A 10,265-nucleotide genomic window follows, 5' to 3' on the forward strand; every position below is an offset into this window, starting at 1 on the left:
TTTTAAAAATGGAAGTGTCTCTAAGCGATGGTGGCATAAAGTTGGAAGAATTAAAGGGGTGATCGCGAAATGAGGTGCGAAAGATTTCACAGGTATTGTGGTAAGAGTTTTGTTTCAAATAAGTTTGGGGTGATATGATTGGTCTTGATTTGGAGTTGCTTGAGGACAAGCAACAATTTAAGTTTGGGGTTGTGATCAGTCACCATTTTTGTTAGTATTTCACCATTTAAAAAGTAAGAATTCAGGTAAACTGTTTGATTTAACACGCGATTTTAAGTTATCTTTGTTCTTTTCAATAAAAAGTAATTTTGCTTAAGGTAACCACTTTCTAGTTCCTTTTTACGCTCTTTTGTTGTATAATTAGTAGTTTCAGGTTTATGAGCATGGATGTCCAAGACCAGGAGCACAAAAGCAGGGACAAGCAAGAAAGGAAGAAAATCCAAGTCAAGGCAGCCCATACGCGTATGGACCTACTGATACGCGTATGCCTTGATCAGTCTCCAGTCCCATACGCGTTCCTTAAATTCCAAGGCAAAAAACCAGTCTGCTTATACGCGTATGGGAATGTCATACGCGTATGACCCCCATCCTGTACGCGTCTCATACGCGTTGTGCTGAATTCATGTGTAAAAATTGCTCTGCCCATACGCGTATAGGGAGTCTCATACGCGTATGAGGCCCAAAATGTTGCCCATCTCAAACCTATATAAACCAGTACTGCGAATTTCACCGGGTTGGACGATTTTTGACTGCAAAGACACGTTCAGAGCGCTGGAGAACTCAGAATTTGGCAAGGGTTTCACATCATTCAAGAGTTTACACAATTGAAGATTGATTCCTCCACAAATTTTGTAATGACAACAATTCTTTTCATTGCTTTGTTTTTGATTATGAGTAGCTAAACCCCTTTTTGCTAAAGGGGGTGACCCTGATTATGAATGTAATGAATTCGTATTTGTCAATGCAGTAATTTTATTATTCATGGTTAAATTGATTTGTTCTTGTTATCGTTCTTAATGCATAAACCGTCGGAAAAACGGATTATGAGTTTTTATAAGTATTAAGCTGGACAGCTATTATCTATCGACCTGAATAAGAACATGGGATAATAAATATTATCTAGGACTAGAAATACTTTATCTTGACCGGAAAATTCTCGATATTTGAATGCTTGATCATTACCGTAATTGACTATGGACATAGAAGTTAAGGTTTGTGTTCAAAGATCTTCTGACTAAGGACTTAGGCTTAGATGCTCTAGAGAACCGGTAATCAATAGTTGTGAAGTATATTATTGCATTGATAAGTCGAAATTATTGCAGGCAGAATCATTCACCTACCTTTAGCATACTACTCATATTTGTTATTCGTTTAAACAATTTATTCGCTATTTCTAAATTGCATATTTTAATCGTTTCCTTATAAACCAAACCATTTACCAGTGACCTTTTGTTTAATTGAAATCATATTCAAACTCTATATCCTCAAGCAGTCCTTGAGATCGACATTCGGAGGAAATTCCTTTTATTACTACAATAGGCAAAAATAGTACACTTGCTATTTTCCTATCAGAAGGTTTTTGAAAAGATTAAAAACTTTTGAAAAGGGGGTCTCATGTTAAATCATTGGGCAAAACCTTTTGAAAGATTTAAAATTGAGAAAAACTTTTGTAAAGGGAGGCCTCATATGAAATCATTGGCCATCAATTGAACAAAAAAAAAGCTAACAAAAATAAAAAATAAACAACACCATCTGAGGGCTTCGATGGGGGTTTGTGGAGGAAAGATGTGCGTTGAACCACTCGGTTCTACGGTGAGAGGAAGATGTAAGTTCTTGAGTTTCTTTTTGAAAGTGTTTTTGATGTTCTTCAACAACCTATGAATTTGTTATGGTATTCATGAGAGAAAGTGAAGTTTGATCTTAGAGAGAAGGGGGAGAAAATAATTTTTGTGTTTGTGAGAAGAGAGAGAGTGAGAATAAGGGTTAGAAAGTTGTTGTCAATGCTTAATGTGTAAAAATTAGTGATATTTATATTGTAACTTAGGTCAACAAATATGGAAAAAAAATCAAATATTAACTATTCATTAAAAGCTCAAATCAAAAATAATTTGATTGTGATCTTTTAACTGATTAACTAATATTTTCTTAAAAAGATCTTTACTTGTTACCCAAGTTGTGAAAAATGTTAAAAATAGAACAAATAAAATTAAAAACTTATTTTTTTGGATTTTTTGAATATTTTATGATTTTTGATGATTTTTTGACTAAAAAATGCATAAAAGTGAAAATTGACTATTTTAAAAAATGCATATTTAAATAGTGCGAAAATTAAAAATAAAATGATAAAAAAATGATTTTTTGTGATTTTTTAATAAAAATAAAATTAAAACTATAGTTAGAAACAAATAAAAGAAAAAAGTGTTAGAAGTAGGGTTCGAACCCAGGACTTTATACTCGCAAACCTTACCTCCTTACCAATTGTGCTGTATTATTTGTTTGAAATAAAAGCCAATTGAAAGTATATGAAACATGGGAAAACATTTTGCTATTTATTAAAATATAAATAATTTAAGAGTAAATTATTATATTTTAAAATAGACTTAAAATCGAATATTTATAAAATTCAAGACTTCAATGTGAATGACCTCAAAATTTTATAAAAAATCCAATTTTGAAATAATTTGAATATTTGAATATGGTGGGCAAATTTTGGGGTATGACAACAACATATCTAAAAATCGAGAAAGCGGTAACATGTTTGTTGTTCACTTCCAAAAATATTATTGATTCTGTAATATACAATCAATTAACATGATTATAGTGACATCCTATGTGCTTCTCAATATTTCTCATTCACATATAGATTGTTCATCATGAAGCATAATGTGTCAAGTTTAAAAATCATAATAATCAACATTACATGTGGTAGATTAAGCATGCATATTCTATTCACGACCATTTGTTGCAATCCATGCATTTTGGACCATTTTGAGTCGACCCAAACTGGCCTTACGTCGACCTACTGAAGCTGTTTTTAAAAAGAAGAAAATAATTTCCAGTTACGTCGACCTAATTTATCTATAGGTCAACCTAATTTGCTTTCAATCAAAAGATGAAGCTACTGCTTCATTTAGGTCGACGCAAAATTCTCCTTGGGTCGACGTACTGAGACTTAAATTCCCAAATTTGGGCTTTTAGGTCGACCCGACCCATGCATTGTGTCTCTTCATTCATTCATATTACATCCTCCTCTTCCTCAAACCTATCCTACCATACGGCAACCCTAATTCTTCTAGCACCAAATCTCTCAAATTCTCAACATCTTCACTCAATTCATCTCAACAATGCCTCCCAAGTCAAGAAAAGGAAAAGAAATCGTGTCCGGATCCGTTTCTCGACCGGTAAGTGTTCTTGTCCTGGTTCATCCAGATTGTAAGGTTGAATTTGAGAAATACCATATGAAAAGGAAAATTATTAAGTAGTATGTGTACAACTCTAAGGTAGCCGACCGTATGAACATTCCGGAAATTACTAGTTTAGTTCAACATCAGAATATTGGTCCATTGTTGGAGTGTGATACCGCATATAATGAGGATGTATTTTGTTCTTTCTATGCCGGTTTAAAGAAAGGTGATGGATGTTATTTCCGGTTTAAGATGGGCTCACGCTCACACTTTTTTAATGAACAAGTTTGGGTGAGTATTTTTGGTCTTACCATGATAGGTGATGAGTTTTGTATAGCGGATGGTGATTTTCCCGCAAATTATGATCATATGGCTTACATGCGATCAATTCTCAAGGACCCAATTGTTCTTGACAAGCCAAATGAAACCATAACTGCAGGGCATCTAAAGAGAAATCCTAGACTTCTAAATTGGATCATCTCCCGTATCATTCGATCACGGTCGGGTGGATACTCTAGGATTGAGAGGAATGAGATAATATTGATGTATTTGTTGGAAAATAGGACTCGTGTTCACTGGCCAAAATTTCGGGCCAACAAATTCTATAAAGTCAAGCAGAAAACCACTGCCTTATGCTATGGATCTATAATCCAGAGAATTGTGAACCACTTCGGTATGATAGTTGATGGGCTGACATACACCAGGATCAAACATCCTCAAGAATTCTCTCAAACTACCTTAACTCTTATGGGATATCACTGGGATCCAATGAGGAAAGCATACTACCTCATACAAAAGGGGTCCGGAAAGATCATCTACAACTATGGTGATCCTGCTGAATTTGGTCCACAAGGAGAAAATGAAGAAGAAGAACCTGAATTAGACATGAATATTGATAATGATCGTGTAATGGACGATGTTCCTCAAGATGTCAACTCAAATTGGCACTATGTACCACCTCAAGAAGAGGAAATCCCTTGGGGGTATACAACACCGCCACAACCCGATCAATCTACTATCATCACCATGCTGGAAAATATGCAGCTTCTTCAACAACAACGATATGATACGCAACAACTACAGTTTGAGAATATGCAACAACTCCAACAAGAGTGCTACAATGAGCAACAAATTCAGTATGAAAATCTGCATCGATTAGCTCAAGAGCATAAAAGCGAATTTGAAACCTTCACCTCAAATATCACTGAAAGGTAAAATAGGTTTGAGGAATTGGCGGATAATCGGCATGCCAACCTGAGCCAAAACTTCAACATTCTCAACAGGAGTGTTCTTGAACTACTTGAGCAAGTTGAAGAGGATCGTCCGCAAGGTTTTCAAAGAGGAAGAGGTGGTCGTTACCAACAGAAAGAAAGACGTTAGGAGAGAATTGCATTCCATTAGTCAATAGCATTGCATATTATATCATATAACTTTCTTATGATTGTCTTATCTTGACTATTTCAGTGTTTTGTAATTGTAACATACTTTAACCTTGGCCATTATAATCTAGTATGTTCTTTTTATCTTGATTATTATTATTCTGTGTGCTTTCTCCTACTACCTTTCTTGTTTCATTTTTGATGTTATCAAAGGGGGACTATGAGAGTATGAGAGTACGGGGAAGCTTACGCATTAAAGTATGGGGGAGCTTATATCAGATTACATCATTCAACCAATGCATGCCATCATCAAAAAGGGGGAGTATTGTGGTGTCGTTTTTTTTACCTCCCCGTTTCACTTGGGAGGACGGCACGCTAGACCCTTCACGCGAAATTTGGAAGGAGAATGTGCCCGTGGTGGGATGAATTTTGTTTCAGTTCTTCCTACGATATCACACGAACTTTCTTATTTGTCCTACGAGTAGGAAAGGGGAAAAAAGATCTCAACTAAACCCTAAGAGTTTGCTAAGTGTGGGGATTTCACCTAGACTAGAAATTCTGGAGTCCGGGGGGTCGGTTATACATAGGGAAGTGTTTAAACACCCTACATATCTGTAGTACTCTACAGGAACCTTCTCTGTGTCATTGTGATTGTGTTTATTGCTAATGATTGGGAAAGTTTCTCCTTTGTGTTAGGAGAAGGAATTGAATTGAATAAAAGAAAGACAGACAGACAGACAAACTGACTATTTTTGGTATTTTATTAGCTCGCTGAGATTCCTTGTGAACCTCATGCCTACATATCCCTAGTGGAAGTCAGAGCTTAATGTAGTTCGGGGAACTAACTAGGGAAATTAATTGTTTTTGGTGCCTTGCTTGAAGCTCAAGGTTGAAGCTTGAATTAAATCTCTGTCTACAGTAAAGAGACATGAAATCATCTTTACAGAGAGGTATTTGTACTATTCTACCACAAACATTTAAAGGAGTGACAGAATAACTGAATTCATTTCATTCAAGAGGGGGACCTTACTTGTGTATGTGCAAGTATACCAGTCAAATGCCTCTTAAATGAAAGAAAGATGCTCATCCAAATTAGGGAAAGTTACCACATGTCTGGGTTTTACTGCCAGCTCATGCCTTTCAAAATCCTAAATGGGAGACTTGATTGAAATTGAAATTGAAATGTTGAAATGTTTGTTTGTTTGAATGTGGTAGAGTAGTAAAAATATCTCTCTATAGAGATAAGCTATGTCTATCTATTGTATAAAAGATTTGACTTTAGCTAGCTTGCATGAGGCCCAAGCTTGAGGCTTTTTGATTGATTAATTATTATTTATTAACTCTGGGAGATGACTCCACTGGGGATTAATTACAGGGTATTTTTGTGTTCTGTACAAAGCCCAGAATTGAGGCTGGCTCTATTTGGTGAGTGTTTATTTGATGGATTTTTATTTGGTGTTCTGTACAAAGCCCAGAATTGAGGCTGACTCTAGCTAGGGAAACATTATTTTCTACCTTGTACAAAGCCCAAGGTTGTGGCAGACTCTTTTAAATAAATTGAGTATGGATGACTCTATGGGGAAAAGATCCTAGGTGTTAGGAATCTTTGACCCATGAAAATATGGTTTAATCTGCCTTGTACAAAGCCCAAGGTTGTGGCTACTGAATGATGAAGGACTCACTGGGAAGACTCTATTATCTGCCTTGTACAATGCCCAAGGTTGAGGCTGACTCTTGACAGGGAAGTTTTATTGTTTGGTGCCTTGTATGAAGCCCAAGGTTGAGGCTAACTGTTTTTGTTGGTTTTGACTCTACTGAGGAGATTTTTATTTATTAAAAGACTGATTTTCTTTGGAAGCTAACCCTTTCCAAGGATTTTGACTCAGCTGGTGAATTTGTTTGTTAAAAGACTGATTTTATCATGTTTTTGGAGGCTGACCCTTTCCAGGGGTTTTGACTCTTTTTTTGGGGAAATTATCTCCTAAGAGAATGAATCTTTGGTTTTGAAAGACTGATTTTGGAGGCTAACCCTTTCCAGGGGTTTTGACTCTTTTTTTTGGGGAAATTATCTCCTAAGAGAATGAATCTTTGGTTTTGAAAGACTGATTTTGGAGGCTAACCCTTTCTAGGGATTTTGATTGAAATGAAGGAATGTGTTTGGAGGCTAACCCTTTCCAGGGGTTTTATACATTTTAAACAGATTTTTATTAATTGACTTTGGAGGCTAACCCTTTCCAGGGAAAATTGAAAGATGGCAGAAGGATTATCTAGTGGAGACTTCTTGTTTAAAGCCCAAAATGAAGGCTGACACTTGCTGAGGATAAGCAAATAAGGATCCTAGACTCTGCTAAGGAAGATTGATGAAGATAAGGGTGACAGAGACTGTCCATGTCTCTCATTCCAAAAATGTACTAAATGTAAAATTGAGACAAACTTAGCTTGTTTAAAGTCTGGTTTAAATTGGAAGAAACTCACCAGGGTAGGCTAAAAGGTAACTAAAGACCTGTTCCTATGTTTATAAGAAACCTGATGGGTCCTTGTATACAAGCTCAAGAGGAAGCTGGAAATGCTTTTAGGAAGCCTGTGGGTCCTTGTACAAAGCCCAAGAGGAGGCTAATCGAGGGTCCTTGTTATAGCACAAGAGAAAGCTATGTAGTTTTGAACTTATTTTGGCTCTAAGCAAATGGGTAAGAGGTTTCACCGGGAATAATTCCTCTTTGGGTGGATGTGTCCTATTTTTTTTGGATTCTAAGGTTTTTGCCAAGATGTTTCACCGGGAATAATTCATCTTGGGGGTTTGAACTACAAATCTCTAATTAGGAAAGAGCCTTCACCGGGAAGACATTCTCAATCCTAGGCCATATTCCTATAATATATATATATATATATATATATATATATAGTTTAACTGTCCTAGGGTTTAAACTCAAACGTAGTTCTAAACTAATATATATGCACAGTTTATATTTGACAGTAATTTAAATAAAGACTGTAAATTGAAAGCTTGTAAAGCCTAACCTGGATGGAGTGGAGGCCTTTGAAGAAGTATATACAGAGCCTCAACAGTATTTTTTGTTGTTTTGTTGATAACAGTTGAATATTTATTATAAACAGTTAATGGTTTTTGAAAACAGAAGAAGTGAGATGGACAAAGGTCACATAGGTATCTGAAGAGTTTCACCGGGAATAATGCCCTTCAAATACCAGAAGAATGTTTTGAAAACAGAAAGAAGATTTTGAAAATACAGTTTTGAAAACAAGCTAAGAAGAGAAGGTGTTTGGGACTTACACTCTATTAGAGGCCCAGTACTTCACAGTACTGGCTATAAAAGCAATTTGAAAATGATTTGAAATGATATAAGGTTTTGTTGTTTGAAAACCTTAATCATCCGTTTAATCGGAGACTGATAACAGCTTTGAAAATTGACAAAAGTCAACTTAATTAAGGTAAAGATAAAGATCTATGCCTAATTAAGACCTAAACAATTAGGGTTTTATCATAAATTTATTCACAAAGTAATTAGGTTAAAATAAAATGAAAATATATATTTTAAAGTATTTAAGAAAACATTTAAAACATACTATTTTAAACCTAATTAAAATACATGAAATAAATAATGTTTTTATGATTTTTTTGATTATTCATAAAATAAGTATATTAAATAACAAGTGTGTAAAAAAATGAAGTGAAAATGATTTAATTTGATGGGTGAATTAATTGTGTGAAATTTGTGAGAAAATGAAAGAAATTGGGTGTTAAAAAAATAGTTTTGGCCCTTGGAGGATTTGAACCCACGCCCTCTAGGTCACACACTCAAAATAATACCACTGGACCAAGGCGCGCTTGGTGTTTAAGACACACACCCAATTCATTATATTTTTAAACAAGTGGTAAATCATGGAAAAATAAAAGAAACATAAAGTCTGGGGCGAGGGGGATTCGAACCCCAGACTTTGGGCATGAGGAGACTAAGAGCGCATGTGTGGCCACTAGGGCAAGTTATTCATTCGTTTAGGAAACGCCTATTCTTAAAAATAAAATAAACTCTGTTCAGAGATTTGAAAAATGGCGCCACCCTCCATCTTCGTCTTCAACCTCAAGCTCCATCATTTTTGAAATTCTGATTCTCTCAAATCTCAACCATTTACGAAGATGTAAAGATGAAACTTGTTCTAAATTCACTCACGATTCTAAATATGTAACTAACATAGATTTACATTAACTACATCTGCTAATTTACCAGAAATCGTGAAGAACCCTAAAACTTAAAAATCAAATTAAATGGCTATACTGAAAGATAAATGAATGATGATAGAGGGTTTTCAATCCTCTGATGATGTTGAACAAGATAGAATCGAGCTATATCATAAAGAGTGCTTAAATTAAAGAGGTGAAGTTCAGAAACTTACCTCTGAAAATGGAGGTCGTGAGGATGATAGAGAGCACCTGGGCTTGTATGAATGATCCCAAAAGCTTCCTTGTGACTCAGTGATGCTAACTGAATGCTTGTTGTGACCTCAATCCTCCTGAATTGTTCTATGGACCTCCCTCGATTTGAGCTTCAGGTGAACATGGAGGGTGATGATTCTTGAGTTACAGATGCGCTGCAGCCATCTGAACAGCTTCACCACCTCCTATGAAACGTGCCTGGATGCTTGGCTTTGTTGGAAACCTTCTGAATTGCACTATGGACCTCCAACTGCAACAACTCCAAAGTGAGAGCAACAATGGCGTTCCTCCCCTTACAGAAGTGATCCAGGTGCTTGGATCACCTCAAATGATCTCCCTTGAGATGTTAGAATGCTTACTTTCCAAAGATAAGCTCTAGTTTGAAGAAAACGATTCTTCTTGCCAAAGAACTTTGAAAAACAATAAGCATGAGAGGAGAAAGAGAAAGCAAGGAATATGGTTGCTTTGGTGTGTGTTTCTGAATGAGAAAGAGGCCTCTATGTATAGGCAATTGGATCAGAGCAATTGAACATAGCAAGCTTGCTTAGTGTAGTGAGTTTGGTTTCTTAGCCAAGAAGAAAATTTGAAAAGATCCTAAATGCAATGATGCATTTTCGGGATAGCTTCCCCTATCCATTGATTCTATCTGATCTTAGGGAACATTTCAGATGCAAAGTGAGCTCTAATTGGTTGGTAAGAAGATTCCTTGGGTGATTCATTAATTTGCCATAAATTCACAAATGTAATCATTACATAATCACATGTTCTTGTTTTAGGATTCTTCTTCAATTATCATGGCATGGTGAAAATGAATGCATGGCATGTTTTCAGATGTGTTATGGGTCGTGTAGCATCCATAATTGAGGTCATGTGCACAAAATTTCAAAGTTCAAAAATGGTGCATGACCTATAATTTCACTTCATGAGGCCAACTTTGAACAAGCATAACTCCTAGCTCAAAATGAATTTGGAGAAGGTTGAACACAATTTGGAAAGCCCTAAACATCTACTTCAAATCATTAGTTTGGAGTT

This window comes from Vicia villosa, linkage group LG2, assembly GCF_029867415.1.
Source record: "Vicia villosa cultivar HV-30 ecotype Madison, WI linkage group LG2, Vvil1.0, whole genome shotgun sequence".
Classification (NCBI taxonomy): domain Eukaryota; kingdom Viridiplantae; phylum Streptophyta; class Magnoliopsida; order Fabales; family Fabaceae; genus Vicia; species Vicia villosa.